This window comes from Rosa chinensis, chromosome 6, assembly GCF_002994745.2.
Source record: "Rosa chinensis cultivar Old Blush chromosome 6, RchiOBHm-V2, whole genome shotgun sequence".
NCBI classification, from domain to species: domain Eukaryota; kingdom Viridiplantae; phylum Streptophyta; class Magnoliopsida; order Rosales; family Rosaceae; genus Rosa; species Rosa chinensis.
The window spans coordinates 27,445,687-27,469,478 of NC_037093.1; the positions used below are offsets into that span (position 1 = coordinate 27,445,687).

Below are 23,792 nucleotides of genomic sequence, written 5' to 3' on the forward strand. Positions count from 1 at the left end.
CCTTTTCTGTTGTCTGACTGTGCCGCGGCATCCCCGCGCATGCCATGCCAGGCACATGTCTGCGCAGAATTCACACAACGGAAACTAGTATTCTGTTGAGCAAAGTACTATCACACAACGGTGAAATCACCGTTGTCTGATGTTTCAATCACACAACACTCACTTAGACCACGGTGAGCTTGGTCATCACACAACACAAATCCACCGTCGTCTGATGACCTTTTTGTAGTAGTGGAAAATAATCATATATAGTGTCACGCCCCAAATTTTGAATAACGATATTCAAATCTGAAACACGATAACTTAACAAGCACAAGAAAACACATAGAAAATTCTTCATTTAAATTAAGAGATAAAACAAACCGAGCTCACCAACATCAATACAGACTCGTTCTTTAAAATCACATATTAATGTACAAAGCGTTTAATAATTTGACAATTCAATAAGTAAACACACTCACTACACAGAGGAAGAATAAAACTAACGTACACTTCAACGTCCAAGCTATAACAGCAACCCACCCTCAGCTTTGATGAATGTTACTCCGACCTGCACAATAACCCCTACACCATGGAATAGTGCACCGGGTTGAAACAACAAACCCGGTAAGCTTTTGCAAGCTCGTGTGAGTAAACCTAAATAACCAGAAATAGGTCTTCCGACTCGAAGACAACAATCAACACAATGATTAATTCCAACAACAAAATCCTTTTCTTTTTCTTTTTAGAACACATATGTCACAACCGTGACAATTAAATCATTCTAAATGAAAACCAGTAATCCCTCTGCATAGAAAATTAGTTCAAGAGATCACCGAAAAGCACACATTCCAAAATATCACAGTAACCCCTGCATATAGTTTAGTTCAGGAGATTACCTTAAAATCAAACAAAAGACATCATAGTAATCCAAATCTCACATATAAACTAAAGACAGAACACCATAAACATTCTCCGAAAACTACGTACTCATGATGCAGTAACATAGTTACCACCATGACGGTACCCATACAACAAACTAAGTGCTCATGATCCAGTAACCGAGTTACCACCATGACCGCATGCATACAACATGCTACATACTCATGATGCAGTAACCTAGTTACCACCATGACCGCACGCTTGCAACAGACTAGAGCTCTAACTGAATCGTTGCCTATCACTTTGGCCAAGGTTCAAGCATCCAATATCTTTGCACCTAGGTTACCATTGTAACCTTCGAACTTCAGACCCTTTCGGCCCTCAGAACAAGACATTTAAAGAAATCCCACACGACTCACAAATGTCACACCATAACTCCAAATCACTCTTTCAACAATATAAATCATCAAATATACCTTCGACATAAGTAATTGTTCAATTCAATAACATGAATGAAATCACCAAAAGTCTACATATCACAATGCCACACCATCCAAATATACATATTTTCACGTAAATATATATATATATATATATATATATATATATACGTAGTCATCCACTCAAGGATGCCTACAAATACCAATTATAGTTCACGTGCACCAAAATCCTAGAAATTCATTTTTATAATAAAAATCCATTTTTCATACCTGTGAACCGCAGTCCTATGAACCATAGTCGATCAAGTTCATATCATTTAAAAACAAATCTTTATTTGCATAAAACGATTTGACAATGTAGTAATAGAATGTACAAAAAGTAATTTGGTTAGTAAATGAACCACGTGAGATTTACTCACCTCAAAATCCCACTGTGTCTTCTCTTACAGTAGAGATATGGTATCGACTACTCTCCCTCAACCACCTAAGGAATGTATGTCACCACTTAGTACACGAATCGAAAACACTTAAGTGTCGAACCCCCCTTTGCACTAAAATCCTGAAAGTAAAGCCAATCAAGGCTAAACTTCATCCAAGACCACCCGAGGTCTCCGGAATGCTTAAACGATTAATATACTAAAGTTGCAAGTCGATCGAACTTCCAGATCCTCACAGACGGAAAACTGAACGAACCGAAAACCCTAAAACCCTAAAAATCATAACTTGCTCATACGATTTCCAAAAATTATGTATCGTACATCGACACGTTCGTATCGATGTGTGGGTTGAAAAGAGGGACATAAACTGACCTTGAGGTGGCCGAAAACGGCCGCCACAGACGGTGGTAGAGCCGCCATCAACCGCCGCCATCAACCACCGCCAATGGTGGTGAAACCTATATGCACTTTGACAGGACCCGCCCCGGATTTCACCCTGAAATCCGAAATGGCCCTGCGGGGCCTACCTTAGAAGAAATTCTACCAAAAATTTGGCGGAACTTCCTCTAAAAATGGACTACCAAAAACCTGTAGAAAGATATTTAAACTTCTAAACCATCCATCCTTATTCTCCTGGAGCCACCCTACTCCACAAATCACAACATCTTCCAATTCATATTACACAAATCTCAACTTAAAAACATTAATTCCACGGTTATTAGAGCAATTCTAAAACATGTGTAATAGAATAAAAAGCAAAGAGGATAAAGGATCGATAAATCCTACAATGCGGAAGTAGTGGCAACTATGCCTCAACTCTATGTACGCCCGACCTCAACTAATCTATCCTGCAAACTGGGCATTTGAAACCGTAGGGCTCAGGGGAAAAGTATTGAAAAACACGTTAGTATGAGTGGACAAAAATAAACAATCAAGATAATTTAAATAAAGCAAACTTGAATACTTTCCCACTTATTTAAATTTAGGGAAAATTTTGCAAACAGTACACCAAGTAAAGACCACTAATAATTTCCATACATAAAGTTCCAAACTGAACATTTTGGTACATGGACTTTTGAGCCCGACCCACTACGTAGACACGACGTCAATGACGCCGTTAAATATTACCTTGCAGAAAAGGGTAATTTGGTACTCTCACACTCTAATTCATTTTTTTTGGTAAAAAAAAAAAAAAAGGAAAAACAGTTCTCCTCTCTCTCTCTCTCTCTCTCTCTCTCTCTCTCTCTCTCTCTCTCGCTCGTGGAGCCGGAAGAAGGAAGAAGAAAGAGATAAAAACAAAGGAAAAAAAAACATAAAAAAAATTATTAAAAAAAAAATAACTGAGGGCATAATAGATATTTTGGTGTCAAATTAACGGCATCAATGACGTCGTTTACCGAAATGATTGGTTTGGAACTTTATGTATAAGAATTATTAGTGTCCTTTACTTGGTGTACTGTTTGTGAAATTTTCCCTTAAATTTATAAAACCTCGATGCATGCAACGTTTATAAAATATATTTCTTTAAACTCAAAATCTCGTGAAAACATACTAGCCTCGCTGGTTAAGAGAAATCAGACTAGCCCCGCTAGTCAAGTAAAAATAGGATATGGGGAAGAAATATCACCATACGGGTAAAGGAGCCCCTTAGGCTCTACCCTCAACTGCCACGCACACATAGATTGTGTGAGGAGGAGAATTAATAACCTCGACTACCACTCACGTGAGGAGGAGAATAAATCTCCTCAACTGCCACTCACAAACACAAAGTAAGTGACGAGGAGACACTAACCGAACGACCCGAGTATGGTGAGGAAAACAATCGAAAACCAATAAATCCATAAATCGATAAAGCTTCCCTAATATCTCACGAGAAAAAGTAAGTATATTCCAATGACATGGCTCCGCACGCCAAAATTATTCTCGAATTCATAAACAAATAGGCAAGAAATAAGATATATAAATAATTTCCTTGAAAATCTCACTTCCGATACTAATCCAGAAAACTCCACATCGACTAATAAAAGTATAATATAAATTTCCAGAATTCTCCTCAGAAAATATTCTTCGATAAATCACATAAATCACAAATTTAAAATCGAGTGTAGCAAACTTCAATTCGAAAATCCAACGATATAACAAATAAATATTTAGATCCGATTAATATGCTCGATAATTTAAAACAATAATTTGAATCACAATTCCATTTCCCAAATCATAATCGAGAGAGAAAATCAATTTTCGAAGATCATCAATTCAAGTAAATCCATGAGATAAATTGATATCAAATTCCAAGATCAAATCATATGCTCAAAATGTAATATGATAATTAAATAGAGCATTAATTCGAGAAATAATTGCATGCATCACATTTTAAAATAAAAGTCCACTCACAGTATACGACTAAGCTTGCCGTTTATTCGAAGTTTCCCCGTGTGGTTCCTCCTCACGTCTTGTATAATATAACGCTCGTAAATAAATAATTACATGACAGAAATCTAAATTTACGATAATTATATGTCGAAATTCTAAACGTTTCCCTTAACCTCAGCTCCTTCAAGTCACTTAGGATTCCATCCAAACTTCATGAATAATTTCTATTTGTCGATTTACAAATTCTAAAGTAAATTCGAGAGAAATCTGACAGTCGCATTCTCGTAAATCGATAACCGAAATTCTAAATTTCCAGAAATTTATAATCGATTCAAACTTCCCCAATCTTCACCAAACTTCATATATAAGCTCTACAACATTTATAGGATTTCATAGGCTAAAAATTGAAACTAAAAAGCTGCCGTACGCGTCGCCACCGCCACCACCACCACCAATGGCCACCAAATTTTGGCAGCAACACCTACTGAACAAGCCTAACAACTTTCTCAACTATGACAAAGTTAGAAAATACCTCGAAGTGGTCGAACAATTAAGCAACCCAAAGTACAATGAAAATTTCCAATTATGCCTTCTTCCTCCACGCTTCAAATCGCTGCAAAAGACTTGGGGAGCATCATCTACGTCTCAAGGCGCTTCTAATGGACCAATATTTGTCATCTGGGGTGGCCGGAATCGGGAAAAACTGGCGTTGACCTCAATCTGCTACAGTGAACTTCCATGGCTTGATTCTTCGTTTTCTGCCAAGACTCGGCGAGCTACCACCGCAGGCGTATCCAGGAGGAGGAGAGGAAGCCAGCGGTGGTCGCGGTTCACTTCCAAGTGGCCGGACTCGAGAGATGGCCAGAGTTGGAGAGAGAGAGAGAGAGAGAGAGAGAGAGAGAGAGAGAGAGAGAGAGAGAGAGAGAGAGAGAGAGAGAGAGAGAGAGAGAAAACACGGGAGGAGGAGAGAGAAGAAGAAAAGAAAAACTTACTTAGCCACAATAAAAAATTCGAATTTATACTATCTATCATGAATAGTAATTTTGGTATTTCACTTATAACTTTCTCATACGAACTCCGATTTTTACGTACCACATATGAACGCGCTCGGTTTAATATCCTCTACAACTTTCATGAAGGAAATTTTCTCAAATTTTGACCCGAACAAAAAGTTAAATTTTAGGGCCACTAAAAGTATCGAAACAAAGTAAAAGGTGAAAGTAATTGCCGTTTACCGTCTAAATGACTAGTAAACTGGTAAATTGAGATACGAGATGTAACAAACTTCTTCATCTCATCAAGCCAACAAGTTTCATAACTATCATAAAGCTTGAATTGAAGTAAAAAGGGTCGAAAAGTACCTTGGAAGCTACGAGAACTCGGAAAATTTCCAGTTTTCCGACGAGGCTTCGTTCTCCGTCCACGGGTCACTTCAAGCCAGATCCTTCTTGGAGCATGATCACCGTCTTCTGGAGGTTCTAGAAAGCTAAGTAACTTGAGCTATGGTGGCCGGAGGAGGGAGAAACCGGTGTTGACCCAAAACTGAGGTCGGATCGGGTTTTCGTTGCTGTAGCGGCTATAGGCTGAGATAGATTTCAAGGCGGCCACGGGGAGAAGCTCGGGTTTCCAATTTTGGAAATTTGGGCTTTTCTGCAATTTCTGAAACTTCCGTCATTTTATCAAAAATGGAAACTTTTTCTGAATGCGATAACTTCTTCATATGAACTCTGATTTTCGCGTTCCATCTATGCACGAACTCGTATCAACGCGATCTAGGACTTTGTTGAAGGAAATTTTCACAAAATTCAAACGTATAAAAAGTCAACCCTTGAATCGAAGCATTCCAACGAATAATTGTTCGAAATAATTTCCACTCTACCCTCGAATCACTAAAATGTACTAATGAACACTTTATTAGTTCCGGGAGATTCTAATAAATTAATAACGAATTTATGGGGTCTTACATTCTACCCTCTTTAAAGAAATTTCGTCCCGAAATTTAAGCGCACTACCCAAAAATCAGGTACGACTAAACTCATCCTCGAATCCAGTCCTTATTCCCCAGCAAGTAATGCTCTCGTCATGAAGCGTGCACCAGATATTGAGCAAGTCCATATCCCTTTATCCAAGTTGCTATGTAGTCCCGTCTGAAAAAACAAGCCGATCATCCACAATGGTCCCATCAACACCATTTCCAACAGTACCACGATCAAACACACTGGATCCAATAAAATCTTCATCTTCATCATAGTCACATCAATATGTTCCGCACAACAGGAACACTAGGAGATAAGGCAAACCTAATCGTCGAATCTCCACCCTCCACTGTAGATGCAACAGGTCCAACAGACCTCGGTCTGTAAAACTACAAGCTATATGTACAGACTACACAAGAGTCCATCATCCTGTTATCACAACTATATCTGCATCATTTTCCCAATCATACAACCCTAGCAGTACAAGAACTGAAAACAACAACATCATTTTAATCACTCAATCAACACATAAATTTGCCACAGTGAAACCATTCCGAATCACAAGGAATTTGTTTCACCAAATCACAACTACGCCAAGGTCTCGATCACTATCGAGATAAGGCATGTATAATCACTCATCAATTCCTACTATCTCATAACCAAAATCACAGTAAGGTTTAGCCTCAACTAACCTACATATAAGTCATCACAAAGCATTCCACAAACACAATCAACATTGCCAAAATCTCTACCACAACAAAAATCAGAGAAGTAGCACTCCACAATCATTCCCAATACCATACTAAGTCCTCAGACCACACCCCAACATCTAGCTAGATATACCGAAGCCATCCCAAACACCAAACAGATGTGCAGGAATGAATGCTCCACTATATCACAACACTATCACTTAGCAATCAATAACCGCTAAGTACCTTCCAACCCAAAACATCTACCGATCCAACTCAGGAAAAGCACAACTACGACAAGTCAAATACTAGTACCAACTTAGATACAAGTATTGGTCAAACACCATGACCCCAACAACCAAACGACTATTCCACACAAAAGGATACTACTTTCTATGAAAATCATCCTCGACAACTCCACCAGAGTTTAATCCAGAGGTTCCCATTGCTGAAGGACTATAACACAAAGAAGCTACACAAAGCTCCACCACTTCACCTACAGAGTCAACCTATGCTATGACAACTTAACGTTCAAGACAACATTTAACATTCTCACATACCTGATGACTATATCAATACCGAAGAGTATAGGATGGGGATTCGTTGCAGATGGGCCATCACTTGAGTAGTATTGATTGTCACCAAATATGCACCTTACGCTTTGATACCAAACTGTCACACCCCGAATTTTGAATAAGGATATTCAAATTCGAAACGCGATAACTTAACAAGCACAAGAAAACACATGGAAAATTCTTCATTTAAATTAAGCGATAAAACAAACCAAGCTCACCAACATCAAAACAGACACGTTCTTTAAAGTCACATATTAATGTACAAAGCGTTTACAAATTCGAAAAATTCAATAAGTAAACACACTCACTACACAGAGGAAGAATAAAACTAACGTGCACTTCAATGTTCAAGCTATAACAGCAACCAACCCTCAGCTTGGATAACTGTTACTCCGACCTCACTACACCAAAATTGATCTTTTACGGCCCACCATGTGAGCCGTAAAAGCCTATTTACGGCGCAAAAAAAAAAGCTATAAAAGCTCGTGCCGTTACGGCGTTCAAAAATGCATCATAAAAGAATAATTAACACGCCATAAAAGTGGTTCCACAAATGTCATTTTGGTCATTTATGGCCCACATTTCACGCCGTAAAAGACCTCATATTAAAGGCATACACGACATGCCGTAAAAGAGTGGCTAAACTCCTAGTTAGGGTGCACACTGCGCGCTGTAAATGAGATCTTTTCAAATAAAAAATAAAAAAAATATTTTTGCTCAAATGTCATACTCATATTACCCTCATTATAATTAATTTCATTTACAGAATAACAATTGGAAATGTTTTAGTAGAACTCATTACATCAATTAATTAATGCAGTTCAGGAGGAGTTACATGTGAAGATTGAAGTCCAGGGGATGTTGTTGATGGTAGAGGTGGCTGCACAGGAACAATTGCTGTTGTGAATAACCCAATCTAGAAGGCGGAGGACCAGAGACTGCCGGAGGCTTTGGATACCAAGGCTGGGGATGGGGTGCAACTTGCCAACCGTTATGAGGCATTGGGACCGATGAATTGTATCTGATGCAAACAAAGAACATAAGCATGTAGATAAGTTGTTTATTAATCTATGATATGATAATCATGTATTCTATTGTAGGAGGATATAATTGCTGACCTACTTTTGCCAAACATTGAGACATATAAAGCAATAAAGCCTCACAGAAAAGTAAAAACATACATTGGCCGCATTTCAAAAGGTGGTTAGGGAGGATATATCCCTAGTGAACCTGGCACCACATAGTAGCAACTTCAGGGGAAAAAAGAGAATTATAAAAAATAAAGTATAAAAAAAATAAAAACAAAGAAGAAGAAGAAATCAGATCAAAATTTCAAAGGACTTTACCTTCTCAATGTAGGGGCGAACCATATTTTCAATGTCCTGCACAATACTATTTGCCTGACCCTCTACATTTACCAAGGCAGATTGTTAAGAGTCATATTACATGTACGATTAATAGAGTCATATTACATTTACCAAGTCAGATTGTTAAGAGTCATCTTACAATACTGGTGCAGCTAAAATAGCCTCACAATTTAACCTTGCAAAATGTAGTTGTCAGTATAGGATAAGCAGGAATCGTTCAGTCCGGGGATTGTAGGGTACACCTACACAAAAAGGTCAATTAACAAATAAAAGAATAAAATGGGGGTTTTCAAATTTGGATCCTAATCTACTTAAAATAAAAAAGAAACAAATAAACCTATATACAATGATCGACTTCCCTAACCTAGACCAATACCACTCGGAAATTACTAAGTGTAAAAACAGAAAATTCATTTCAACATGCTACAAAAACGTGCCCATCTTAAATGCCTAGATAAGAGCCCAAATGAAAAGTCTCAGCGGATCAATTCATTTATCTGATTCATTCTAATGTAGGCTTGAATCGGAAAAGTCCTTACCAAGCCTAATACTAATAATTTTCGTAAACACTCAGCGTAATTCTCTTAACTAGTAGTATTATCTAACCCTCGAATCAACTCACACGTACAAATTAACCATTACACATAGAATTTAACACGTAATTTCGAGAATCGTTTCATCATTAAAGCATGATTTTTACCACCCGTCAGAACTAATTACTACTTGTTTAACTCAGCGTCTTAACAAATAACAATTGCTCTTGGCAAATTAAGCAAACACACAAGAACTCTCACCGTTATTCTAGCATGCAAACTTATTAACCTAACTCTGAAAATTACCTAAACACGTAAAAGGGCACAAATTGTAACATGCATCATAAATGAATTCTCGAAATTAACTCAATAATAAACTGAAAATCTCAAAAATATTAATAAAAATATTCTGAAAATTTCATGTCTCCAATTACACAACTCGCAAATCCAAACACACAAAACCGAAACAAAAATTGTAAATAGAGTCATAGTTACACTTTGAAGCTTTCCTCAGCGGCTTGGCAACAAGGTGATGAACTCGTCTCTACTAATGTGGTGGAGCGTCCTTGACTCAGCGCCTAAGAGCTTCGTAGATTGATGGATGGATGGTGGTCACGGTCTTGTAGGAGATGGAGGTTTGAGGAGTGAATTGGGCAGTCTTGGAATGGTTTTTGGCCAGGAAGTGATAGGCAAGGAAGTGATCGGCTAGGAAGCGATCTTGGCTGGGAAGTGATACTAATTCTGTTCTGGACATTGCCTATTTATAGGGGAGCATTGGTTGGCTTTTGTCGATCATACCCTTCATCATTGGACAGATGGGATTGCATCATAATTCCTTTAATTTTTCAACCGAAACGTCTCCTTTATGGCCTTAATTCCTCTCATAATGGAGTCTTTTAATAAGCTGAAACGTCTTTCTCTTATTTATTTTCCAGTTGAAACATGTTTCTCCTTTATTCCCCAACTGAAAAACGTCTTTCTCCTTTATTCTCCAACTGAAAACGTCTTTCTCCTTTATTTCCCTTCTTCATTGCTTGGTCAAATGTCTTAAATGCTTTATTTTATGACTCCATCATTGCTGTTTCCAAGAGTTCCACCAAGCAAGGTTTCCTACAACAAGCAGGAGAATATCAGAATTTTCAAGAGAAAATAAAGGGAATTAAAATATAAAGACCGCAAAAACAATCTATAGTGAGGAATCCTGATCCAGCTAGGATTTTTCATGAATTTTACTTTTTCTGCCTATTTCACTCCAAACACTCAACAAGGCTAAAATGGGGCACATATTCAATAATATCGTCACACTTTTTGCTCCTATCAAATACTAGATATGCATTTGTGTACTACCATTCCTTTTTCCATCCATAGCCTTTGAACTTCTTTACTCTTTTCCACAGGCAGATACAACGACAAAGAAATACATGTGAACAATGAGAGCCTTGACACTTACCAACAGAAACTTTTGTATGCCCAGGAAGATCAACAAGTGTCAAGTTGACAATTGCCAGGATTTAAACATAAATTTGTTATGTCAATAGGAGAGAAGAAGAAAATGTGGTAATCACAATATGCTACTAATCTCACAATCTATGACTAGGATGCCAACATAAACCAAGCCACTCTTCAGAAAGATTGGCAGACATAAACCAAGGCACTCCACAACAACCCATGTTAGATATGTTGCAGACTCATAGTTCCCAACTTCTCAATTGACCAGAAAATCTCTCATTTATAAACTAACAACATCAACCACTAACAAGCTAAGGTTAAGATAATTAGCATTCCTCAATGGGCTGCCCTCAAGTTGAAGCAAGTTATAATTAAGTAATTGACCAAGTAGCATTATTCATTAATCATTATATCTAACCAAATTTAAAGTAGAATCAAGACTGCATCATAGCAAACTTAGAAGTAGAAGCAGCAAAATAAATGAAATTAAATTTCCATATTCAACGAATACCAATTACCAAGTAGCATAATTCATTAGAATACGAAGCCCAGTTTAAATCTAACCGGATTAAACGAAGCATTATTCATTAACAATATGCATATTCATTATATCTAACTAGATTAAACGAATACGAAGCCCAGATTATACAACTTTCTTCTCTTCAATAGAATCGATACGAAGCCCTGATTATACAAGTTTCTTTTCTTCAATAGAATCAATACGAAGCCCAGATTTTCAGTATGAGTGTAGGACATACCAATTCGAATTCCAAATTTCCAATTCATTTCAATTTCAAATTCAAATTTCCCAGATTAAGAAGAACAAGAACTTATAGTGAGAGACTGAGGGAGATCCCATCAAGGAGGGAGAGAGAGAGAGAGAGGGAGAGAGGGGTGTGGCGCGGTTGCGTGGTGCAAAGAGAGCGACAAAGGAGAGGCGGAGAGTAACTATCATGACTGCCCAGCCGCCCAGCGCCTACCGCATAGTTACCATCTCCCAACCGAAAACTTAGACCTGAGCTGCTCAAAAACTAGCAGAAAATTATGAATATCAAAAGCCCAAAAACAGAATTGGAATAGCAAAGCGATGCATGTTCATCTCCAATCTAAAAGAAACCCTACAAAATTAAAATCCGATACCCCAATTTGGTATGCAGATGAGGGAGAAATGACAAAGAAATTTACCCACTGCAATTGCTAGAGGATAGGCTTTTGCTTCGACATCAACTGGTGTTTTCGGCCATGTGGGTAAAGATCAAGAGGGAGATTTCGTGAGAGAGATGGCGAGCTGTAAGCGTTGGCCGTCTGAGAGGAGAGAAGTTTTGTTTCAATGGAACCTTTATGTCCTTTAAAAAAAAAGTGGGAAGTTTAAGTTTTGGCAAAAAAATTGAGCGGGCAAACAAGTTTGAGGTGAATATAGATCATCCCCATTTACGGCGCGCAACTAATGCACACAGTAAATACGTCATCCCCATTTACGGCACGCAATTAAAGAATGCCGTAAATACCTCTACATAATACTACATTTACGGCATGCTATCAACGCAAGCCGTAAATAACTCAAGACAGAAACTCATTTATGGCGCACTTTTAAAGCACGCCATAAATAGCTATATGTAATACTACATTTACGGCATGCTATAAATGCACGCCGTAAATGACCAATTTTTACCGCACACATGCATGCACGCCGTAAATTTTAGGCGGTAAAAGGCCAGATTTCTTGTAGTGCCTGCACAATAACTCTTACACCATGGAATAGTGCACCGGGTTGAAACAACAAACCCAGTAAGCTTTTGCAAGCTCGTGTGAGTAAACCTAAATAACCACAAAAATGTCTTTCTGACTCGAGGAAAACAATCAACACAATGATTAATTCCAACAACAAAATCCTTTTCTTTTTCTTTTTAGGAACACATATGTCACAACCGTGACAATTAAATCATTCTAAATGAAAACCAGTAATCCCTCTGCATAGAAAATTAGTTCAAGAGATCACCGAAAAGCACACATTCCAAAATATCACAGTAACCCCTGCATATAGTTTAGTTCAGGAGATTACCTTAAAATCAAACAAAAGACATCATAGTAATCCAAATCTCACATATAAACTAAAGAAAGAACACCAGAAACATTCTCCGAAAACTACGTACTCATGATACAGTAACATAGTTACCACCATGACGGTACCCATACAACAAACTACGTGCTCATGATCCAGTAACCGAGTTACCACCATGACCGCATGCATACAACATGCTACATACTCATGATGCAGTAACCCAGTTACCACCATGACCGCAAGCTTGCAACAGACTAGAGCTCTAACTGAATCATTGCCTGTCACCTTGGCCAAGGTTCAAGCATCCGATATCTTTGCACCCAAGTTGTCACTGTAACCTTCGGACTTCAGACCCTTTCGTCCCTCGGAACAAGACATTTAAAGAAATCCCACACAACTCACAAATGTCACACCATAACTCCAAATCACTATTTCAACAATATAAATCATCAAATATACCTCCACTACTAGAATTATGCTCATAGACATCATGACAATTAAATCGGTGAGAAATACACGCGATGTAAAACAACGTTATTAACATCGATTCCTCAAAAACCGATTTGTATGCATATAACTGACATCGGTTTTGAAATTAGTCGGTGACAAAAGTTTCATTTGAATTTTCAGAAAAACGCGGAGCGGCTAAGTTAAAATTTTTTAAAGAGGCGCAGGAGAGGAAAAGCTCATTCTCACACTTAGACATATTTGGACTGACTTCAGCTTGCCCTAACACTATTCGACCAAACCTCCCTTTCCTCCTTCATTCTCCACCTCCGACAAAAACACTCCTCCTCTTCGTTCTCCGCCTCCGACCACAACCCTCCTCCTCGTCTTCGATCTCCGGCTACAATCACAACCCGACCCTCCTAGTCCTCCTCCTTTTCTGCCTCGGACCAGCTCCTCTGCTCGAAGACGGTGAAGAGAATCAGAGATCGAGGCCGGCCTTTTGGAGAAAATTTGAGCTTTTTGTCATAAGTAATTGACGAATTTGTTCAATGCATGTCTTCGAAGGATTTGTGAGTCCTTAATTCACTGATCTGATTTTGTTTCTTATTTTGCTTCCAAGGATTTGTGTTTCATCTACCGAAGCTTTGTGGGCTGCATTCGAGTTTTCTGGGCATTCATGTTCTGAGCTTTTTGGGCATTCTCCATATCTGGTTTGCTCTCTCTCGATTCTTCTCATTGTTTGTGATTGATTTTGGGAAATTTTTGCGCTTTTGTTGAGTTATAGGTTTTGGGTTTTGCAGAGGAGACTTCAAACTGTGTTATCTAGTCATGAAGGTTTCTTTAGCTTGGAAGTTTTAAGCTTGGGCCAACAAGTAACTACTCATTCTGCTTGTTACTTCATTGTAATCAATTCATGGTTTCTGATGTTGCAGCTGTTTGTGTGTGTGTGTGTGTGTCATTGTGGCAGTATGTATGTGTGTATGTCTTTTTACGCCGAGTTTATGCACCTCCCGAGGAAGAGGTTCACTGATTTTGGTACATTTCTCTATCTTCTTCTTTTTTTTCTTGCTATTGCAAATTGTTTCAGACTTGCAGTTTGCGTTTTACTTGTAGATGTTGATATTGTTTTCAATGTATAGCTGCTGTTAGACAGGAGATATCTGATGAGACTGATAGAGAGACCAGCCGGACCAAGGCGATTTCGAGTGTGCCTATCCATCTTAGCATCTACTCCCCTAATGGTGAGACAGAATTGTTGCTCATATTGTACAATTTTTCCTAGGATTGTGCTGACTTGAATAACTTAACAAATCCGGCATATAGGATCACATGTTTATATAATTGGATGAATAGGACTTTCAGTAGATCTAAAATTTTAGATCATAAGCTATTTTAGACCACAACATTGGAGATGACTGTTTACATTATATGGTAATTGCACAATTTTTTTGTGGTTGTTGCTTATACCTAGAGTTCTTTATTTCAAGTACTTTCACAATGCTATAATTTTATCTGTTTTTTTTTTTTTTTTTCATTTTTATGATTTGCTAGCACTTGGCAGTTGTGAACTTGACACCAATAGATCTTCCTGGACTCACAAAGGTAGTTGTAGGTGAGTTACATTCCTTAAGACCTTTGCAAACGCTATCATTGTCAAGCTCTTTGGGCACCTTACAGGAATTAAACTGATGTTGTGTTAATTTGGTGGTCTTGTAGAGGGTCAGGCAGAGAGCATAGTGCAGGACATTGAGAACATGGTTAGGGGCTTCATTGAGAAGGTAATTTAAGCAAACGGTTGAGAATATCTACAAGAAACTAGGTTATGAGATTTCATAATAATGAATGATGTTGATTAGATTCCTATGTGATTTTGTGCGAGTTTGGTGTTTCATATGTATGATAAATATGCTAATGGGAAATATGGAGATAAAAAGAAGTTAGACCAAAAGTTAAAATGAACAATAGAGTAAAAATGAACAGGTGATAGATTTTTACAGTAAAAATGTACAGCGTAATATAAGCAGCTGCCTAGCTTGTCACTTATCTACGTGTTAAGGCAACTGACAGGTGATAGATTTGTACTATATGGCTTCTCTTGCAGCCCAACTGTATCATTCTGGCTATTTCCCCTGCCAACCAAGATCTTGCTACATCTGATGCAATTAAGATCTCTCGTGAAGTAGATCCCAAAGGTAAGATTATGAACAATGTTCTTATAGACAATATGCTAGATTTTCAGATATGTGGTAGCTAAAAGAATATGGTGGGTGGAGTAATATACCTCCTCAAATTAACAGATTACAAAAACAAGATAATAGGGAGCAGTTAAGGAATCTGAAAAGTTGTAAATTGGAAGTTAAAAACTATCGAGGAAGTAAAAAGTTATCTTCAGCGGTGAGGTGAAAGCAAGCTGAACACTACAGAGTTGGAAAATGTTGTAGCTGTTTCTAATGGCTAAATTAAATTGCTAATGCTGGGGATAATTTCTAAAATAGTTATTTGCATAAAGAAGTATTACGTGAAATGGTGAAAGGTGATTACTACTATAATCTTAGTTCTGGTGGTTCTCATTTTTATTGGTTTTATAGATATTTCCCACTACATCACATTTGTCCTTGACCTTGGTAAAAAGATAAGTCAGAGTGAGTTATAATCTTATAACTTGTTACACGCTTTTGTTCAAATAATAGTGTGTATGTTATTTGAGAGTCGCAAGCTGCTCTTATTAGGACAAGTCTTCCATTTGTGCACATTGACTTTAAGTTGTTTGTATAGCAAATGATCAGGTGAGAGGACATTTGGATTTCTCACAAAGATTGATCTTATGGACCAAGGTACAAATGCAGTCGATGTAAGTTTGCTTCGGTGATTTTCTTTTAGCTTAATTTTCATTTCCAAAAAGAATTGCGATTTTGAATGCAATTTCATAGCCATAAGGAGAGGGGGGAAGAGAAATACTGGTTGCTTTTAAAGGATGTGGAATTAATTAATTTAATGACTTGGGTGGCACTTTTTTGTTCATTTTGAGAGTGTTGTACAGGTATTCTGTTATGAGTCAATTATATTATAGGTATTATTGGATTTTGATTTATGAATGTTGCTTGTTTTTTCCTCGCTTTTTGAAGTTTTCAATTCTCCGTTTGATTTCACTGTTGCTTGACTTGTTAGATAGGTCAAAGTTGTTGGTAGCTTTACACCCTTCACCCTTGGTATTAGCTTAATTAATTATTGCATTCAATGGATCTTAGGTCTTGTGATGTGCATTGCTTGCAAATGAAACAGTTTACTTCCTTTGGATGACTTGAAACCTAAGTAAATTTTTATTGTCAACTGCGAGTTGCTTTTGGGATGACATTGCAGTTAAACACTGAATCTCTTTTGGCTATCATCATCTGTTATACTCGATATTCTCCTTACAGTATCATTTTGGCTGCCATCTTTGGAGTTTCTCATTTTTAATCAATCTCTTTACCTTTACTTTCTAGATTTTGGAAGGAATATCATATAGACTTCAATTCCCTTGGATTGGTGTTGTGAATCACTCCCAAGCTGATATAAACAAGAGTGTTGATATGATTGCTGCTAGGCACAGGGAGCGTGAATATTTTGCTAATAGCCCCGAGTACAACCATCTTGCGAGCAAGATGGGATCTGAGCATTTAGGGAGGTATATGCATTATAGATGATACAGTATATGCATTATAGATGATACGTCTATTTCAAATCAGTATTACACTTCAAAAACGATGTCATTAAAGAGATGATACATCAGATTGGAAACAAAAATCTATGTCTATTTCTTTAGTGCACATCGAGTTATTAAGTAAGAAACGATGTAAAACAACTCAATGGACATCGACTTAATAAGTAAGAAACGATGTAAAATAATCCAATGGACATCGATTTATTAAATGAAAAACGATGTCTAGTATAAGTATGAACATCGGTGCCAATCTCAAAAACTGATGTTTAATAGAAAAATGGACATCACTTCATAAAAGGAAACGATGTTTAATAGATTAATGAATATTGGTCGCGTAATACAAAAGAATGTAGATTCAATCTTAAATAGTGTGATGTATGGCAAGTACCTGTAAAACTTATAAACAGCAGGCAAACTTCAAAAACACCAATGTGTAAGAGAATATAACACATCGTTTCTAGAATGAGTAACGATGTTAAAATTCATACTAGTGCTGTTGGACCTATATTTCGTTAAGCATTAAATGCATAAATATGAAGGTTTAACAATATCTAAAAACACCAATTTGTGATCATAATAGCAGTTTAACATCAATTCTGGAACATAATCCGATGTTTATTATTATATGAGACATCGGGGTCTATTTTTTTCCAATCTTTTACATCACCCACTAACACATGTGTACAAATTTTTTTTTACATCAGTTTTTGGCCGATGTATATGAGGAAAATTCTAGTAGTGCTCCGGCATAAGTAATTGTTCAATTTAATAACATGAATGAAATCACCAAAAGTCTACATATCACAATGCCACACCATCCAGATATACATATTTCACGTAAATACACACACACAGAGTCATCCACTCAGGGATGCCTATAAGCTTGTCAACTCGAAATTAGACACTAGAGTGGTCTTTGTATGTTTTGGTTACTGAAAATGATATGTTGCTATAGATGTGTTTATGATAAAGTAGTTTGAAATTTTGGTTAGAGGTACTATTGTGTTCATGAAAAAGTATGTTGAAGGTTTAGATTTTGGTGCATATATGTGTTGATGAATAAGTGGTCTGATGCTGTTCGCTCAAAAATCATCTCGGCCATGTGTCACTCGACCGAGGTCTTCTTGGCTTACACGCATCCTTCTAGCTTGGTGACATGTGCGTGGGCGTGCCAACTCACGGCCGAGAGGCCAAGCAAGGTTTTGATCTAGGTTACTGAGTTTGCACTGATCTGACTTCTAATCAGTCGATTGTGGGCAGAGGAATGATCGATCTTGGCCACGGGGTTCTCTCTGCCTTGGATGCAAGGACTTTACACAACTAGGCTTTGCTAGTCAGAGTGCTCGTGCTGTGCAACTCAGTGAGTGAATGTGAAAGTGTGAGTGATAATTGATAAATCTATAGGATGCAGATACTCACAAGTCACAGTACAAACAAAATCAAAGTATAAGGTGTTATCCTGATGCCTTGATTCAATATGAGTACGGACGAAGGAACGCATGAACCCTAAAAACTTGTTTATATGATTTTCTTAATATGATTTGTGAAAAATTAAATGTAGGAGAATAGATGCAAAGAAATCAAGTGCAAGAAAAATAATGAGCAAGGAATTAAAGAACGACAAAATAAATATGCAAGAATGTAAAGTGCAGGAAAAACAAGAAAAATACTAGTAAGTAAAATAATTGACGAGAGATACTGTAGATTGATAGAGTGTAGAGATGCAAATAGAGAATTTGAGAATATTGAATTTGTATTGAGCTATTATGTTTTTGGTCGTGGACCTTTCACAAGGATGTCTACGACCCATTTTATAGTACATAATAAAGATAATAAAACAAATACAATCTCAGCTTTAATTGTTAAGACTGGATTGATTACAAATTGAATTGTAAGAATAAAATTCATTTGATGTGCATAACTAGCGATCAATCATCATGACTCTTCAATGCTTATTTTTGTAACGGCCACACTTAGTGTTGTAATGTCTCTGAACGTAGAATTTGACATTTAGTAGCTTTTATCTGCTCATAATGTCCTGCCATTAGTGTCCCTGGTTAACTGAAACAGACATTGGATAGAGCTTTCTCAGCCACAAGTAATCCAAACCTCAACTCACATGAGCCGGACCTCGGCTGAGGTAAAGTGAGCCGGACCTCGGCTGAAGTGAGCCGGGCCTCAACTAAATACTTAATATATCACGGCCCATCATTACCCAGTCTTGCCTCCTGTGGGCCCTAAATTAATTATCTGCTACGTGGGCCTTGCCAAACTTAGGTTCAAACAGAGCCCCCCAGTCCCTTGAGCTTCGGCTTCAATGCCGAGTGGTTAAGGGATTGTAGGATTACCGATGTACTTTAATTTGGCAAGGACCGACTTTTTCTAACTCATCTGCTCCAACCTACACCATGCCATATCCGATACGCTTACATTCTTGGTAAGCAACTCAATTGGGCTGCCACCTGATCTCAACCTTACTTGGCCGTAAGTTTGACTTCACTTTTTGTTCCTTGGCCCAATTTGAGTCATTTGACCATGGGATTTTCTTATTTGAACCTCGGCTTAAAAAAAAATAGCAAGCCAAGTTAAAATAATCAATAGATCTCGGCTTCATGAATCTACCCAAAGGTAAATACTTCTCTAAACTTTGGCTTCATAAAAGCTAGCTGTGTCAAAACACAAATAATTTATGGAGCTCGGCTTCATGAAGTCTAGCCAAGGTAAAAAATTTTAGGAACTTCAGCTTCATGAAAGCTAGCTAAACTCTCCTTTCCTTCTATAACTTGGCTTCAAATCAAGCCATGGCTTTCCTTTTTAAGGTAACTAGGCCTCAAGGTACTAGCATAGTAAACTTTGGTATAGCTCAGCATCATGAACAGCAATTCTAGCCGTGTCTCTCTCTGGTTTTTTTTTTTTATAGCTCAGCATAAGCCGAGTTGCGAAACTTTTTTTATTTTTGTAAATTTCGGCCTCAGAGTTTGCCGAGCATTCCATAACGCTATTCTTGTCTTCCAAATAAACGTGCACGCATATACTTTCCTCCCCTTGAATTAATTGGATTAATTCAAGCTCATGTCAAGTGATCATATCATAGACTTCCCTCTGCCCTACCGCATCTTTAATTACATAGAATGGCTGCCATCATTCTTAAAGCACGTGGCTGCCATCATTCATTTGAACCAAGAATTAAATAATCTAATATTTAATCAATTAATTCATGCCAATGATAATTACGGAATGGCTGCCATTGCACCTTCAATTATGGAATGGCTGCCATCACCTGGCCACCGTGCAATTAATGGAATCAAATATTTAACTAATTAGTACCATTAATTAAATGGATCCCAAACACGTCTCAAATAACTGAATAAGGATTTATAAAAGGAAGTGCATCAAAGTCAATGATGGGTAGGAGTTATTTCAGAATTCTTCCCCTGTACGTGGATTCCTCATTGAATAAGACTTTTGCTTACCAAACTTCTATAAAAACGAAGCCTCTTATGCAGCTTTCCCTTGTAGAAAAATTTCAATAGCTTGCAGTGACTCCTCCAATTTCATCATGGACGACGTGGTAAAAGAAGAGGCTATAGAATTTTCAACGAAATTCAACCAAACTCTATTGTCAATGAAGGATGCGGTGCATGAAGGGGTAATTCATGAATTATCAAGGGACACTCCACCATCCTGTTATTTGGGTCCTCACTTTCCTGGAGGCATGCCGCAAGTAATCTCACAAATTCTTGATGAGTACCAAATGGACACTTGTGGCATTTTTTTGAACGTGACTAGTCTCCGTGGCGTGCCAAGAAGCTGCAAGGTTGTCCAACTCTTACAGACAAATGGAAAGCATGGGTCCCAAGAATGGAGCATTACTTCAGCGACCTTTGGAAAGAAATTGGTATCTTTCATGCCATCAAACTCACGGAACAAGACATAGTGGCAGAAAACCCATGTTAGCGGCAGCACTATGTTTTTGGGCCTCTGCTACTAATACCATGAATCTGCCATTAGGCTACATGAGTCCTACAATTTTGGACATATGTATCATCGGCCTATCACCCATTGGTACTAAAATTAGTACGAACCACAGTCTTCCAACAGCTTTTATGGATAGCTTTTTTCCTCCCAAATATGATGATAAAGAAGAACAAATGGATGCTACTAATACCATGAATCTGCCATTAGGCTACATGAGTCCTACAATTTTGGACATATGTATCATCGGCCTATCACCCATTGGTACTAAAATTAGTACGAACCACAGTCTTCCAACAGCTTTTATGGATAGCTTTTTTCCTCCCAAATATGATGATAAAGAAGAACAAATGGATGCTACAAACGAATCGAAGAGGCACCGCAACTACAGCACTTTGTATAACACATATAGTGTGGTCTACTCAAAAGAATCTTCAGAAAGACAACCAGTCAAAGAGTATGAACACGCGGCTTTCTTGTTCTACTGATTATGCAAGTACATATTTTGTTGTAAGTCAGGACAGTGCCCTCGTGACTATGCAGCAATAGCCGAGGCCCTAGCTTCTGGTACCAAACTAGCCCTCGGCCCATTTGTTCTTGCGCATCTTTAAAGATGTTTACACCGTATTGTGGCTAACAGCATGAATCCTAATGTTGGCGATCCACTTTGCATGTTCCAACTGTGGCTACGAGCTTATTTCCCTCAATTGTCTATTGCTCGGCCTGAATACAACCATGATGTTATGTATGGCTGATACCTTATGGCTACACCTTTATCCCACATGTGTTTTGAAGATTGCTTTAAGATGTTCTACACATTTCGAAGTTTAGAGAGCTTCTTTGTCTACTATTCTCAACGGCATCCAACCTCCACTGCACTCGGTTTGAATAAAGCATCAAAAGTTCTTAGTGAAGTTCAATTAAGAGAAACTTGGCCAGCCTTCTAATTTCACGGGATTTGCATTATGGACTTGCAACTTCCAGCAAATACAAACCAGGTGTTGAGATTTACCTCCCCAACTACTTCGCTCGTCAGTTTGGATTTATGCAAAGTTGCCCTGTCCCATATCAACATTCTGAAAATCTTTTGAGTTCATGGCGCTGAAAGTTCAGATAAAAAAGCATGTGCATCACCGTTTCAAAACGCTTCCGTCAACACTTCAACTGTTTTAAGATGAAAATATTTCAACCAAGCAACAGACCAACTCCTCCTTTTTCTATCTGGTGGTCAAGTTATTCATCAAAATTTGTCAGACTTATTCACGTCACGAATGTTAAAAGGTATTTCTAATGGTCAGGAGTATTGACGAGCTCAGAAAAGATGAAGATGTGGATAGCCCGAATAACCGAGATGGAGAGAATCACTCGGCCTCAAAGAAACGAAACACCATTCTTATTACTGATGTTACCGAGATTTCTCCTTCTAACTCTGGTGATAGCAACCACACAGTAGAATTATTCCTCAATGATAATGAAGCTGCCAATGAGACTTGGGTGGAAGGTGAAGACACCATGTCAATTGAAGATTCTGCTCAATCCCTACCCAAGGATGATGAGGTATTTTCCTCTTACCCTTGTCTCACCATTTTTTTTTTACATGGCTCTAAATAATCTATTGGCAGGAAAAATCTTTTGAGCCAAATCAAACGTCATATTATCATGAGCCTTCTCCAATCGAGATTGTAGAGGAGACAACAAGCTTCCAACAACAACAAACTAATCAGGTAAATTGCTAGACACGGAATTTAAACAAACTTTGTATTTCTTTACTTTGGCACGATTGCATCCACACTCATCCCTTTTTTTTTTAGGTCATTCCACCAACTCATCTTCTATCCACAGAGACCTTAGCTTTGCTAAACAAGCTCACCGATCGACAAACTAGCCATGAACAAGAGATGGCTGACAATGACCAAATAGTAGTCGCGGCCAAGTTTGTAGAGGATCTTTGTCATACTGAACTTGTAAGTGTGATCAGTGATAAACTCTACGGCCATTTCATAGCTGAACATTTCAATTTCGGCGCACCATTTTAGTCATGAAAAGACACGAAAAATTGAAGAACACCTTGAGATTATGGACGCTAGCATTCCTGTTTACATCACTGCTCTTAAAAAGTGGGACACTAGCCGTAGACTTGAAAGAAATTATGGAGATATTGTTGCTCAACAAAGTCCTCGAGACACACAGCTAATAGAGTTGTGCCATAGTTATGACAAAGATGTTCAAGAATTAGCCGAGTTGGAGAAACGTGTGATTGCAGTTCGCGACCATATGACCCAGATGATAGCTACTATCCAACAGCAATCTAGTGAACATCACCGCAAGCTTCGAATCTTCTTGAGGCACGGGAAAGCCACTTAAGAATTCTTGGCCAAGAAAGAAGAAATTGACATCGTGCTGACCAAGACTAGTATTAACTAGGACGCATGGAGGAAGATTCTTCTTTGATCAACTCAGCTTAAGCACCACCTTTTTTTTTCTTTTTTTTTTGTTCCGGCTACTTAGACCTCGACCTTAATAAAAAAAAAATTTGGCCGTTTAATTACGCTTTGTCTTCTCCTTTTTTTTTTAATCTCGTGTCATAGCCGTGCATTAGGTAAGTTTAATAACTTGTGAACTAATTTGCTTCACCCCAACTGTGATATCACCCAAATTAACTTTTGACAGCCCACCATTGAGCTGAACCTTGACTAAGATGAACCGAATCTCGGCTACGATAGACTTAATTGACTAGCCCATATCCGATTCTCAGCTAGGATTAGCTGAACCTTGGCTAATTCACATTCATTAGAACTCTTAAATTACTGCAATTACTTCTATAGGCTAGTAATAGAACTTTAGTAACTTTTCAAGGCTCACTATTGAGCTGAATCCCAAATAAGCTCACTTGAACCCCAGC

The 23,792-nt window shown here is 37.9% G+C and overlaps 1 long non-coding RNA gene across 1 annotated transcript; it reads right to left on the reverse strand.

Moving 5' to 3' along the window:
• Positions 1 to 11,268: 11,268 nt before the first annotated feature.
• Positions 11,269 to 12,094, reverse strand: LOC121049693. The gene is made up of 2 exons (XR_005801080.1): positions 11,886 to 12,094; positions 11,269 to 11,720 (listed from the first exon to the last, which is right to left on the reverse strand). It is a non-coding gene; the product is annotated as an uncharacterized LOC121049693 (long non-coding RNA).
• Between the last annotated feature and the right edge of the window lie 11,698 nt (positions 12,095 to 23,792).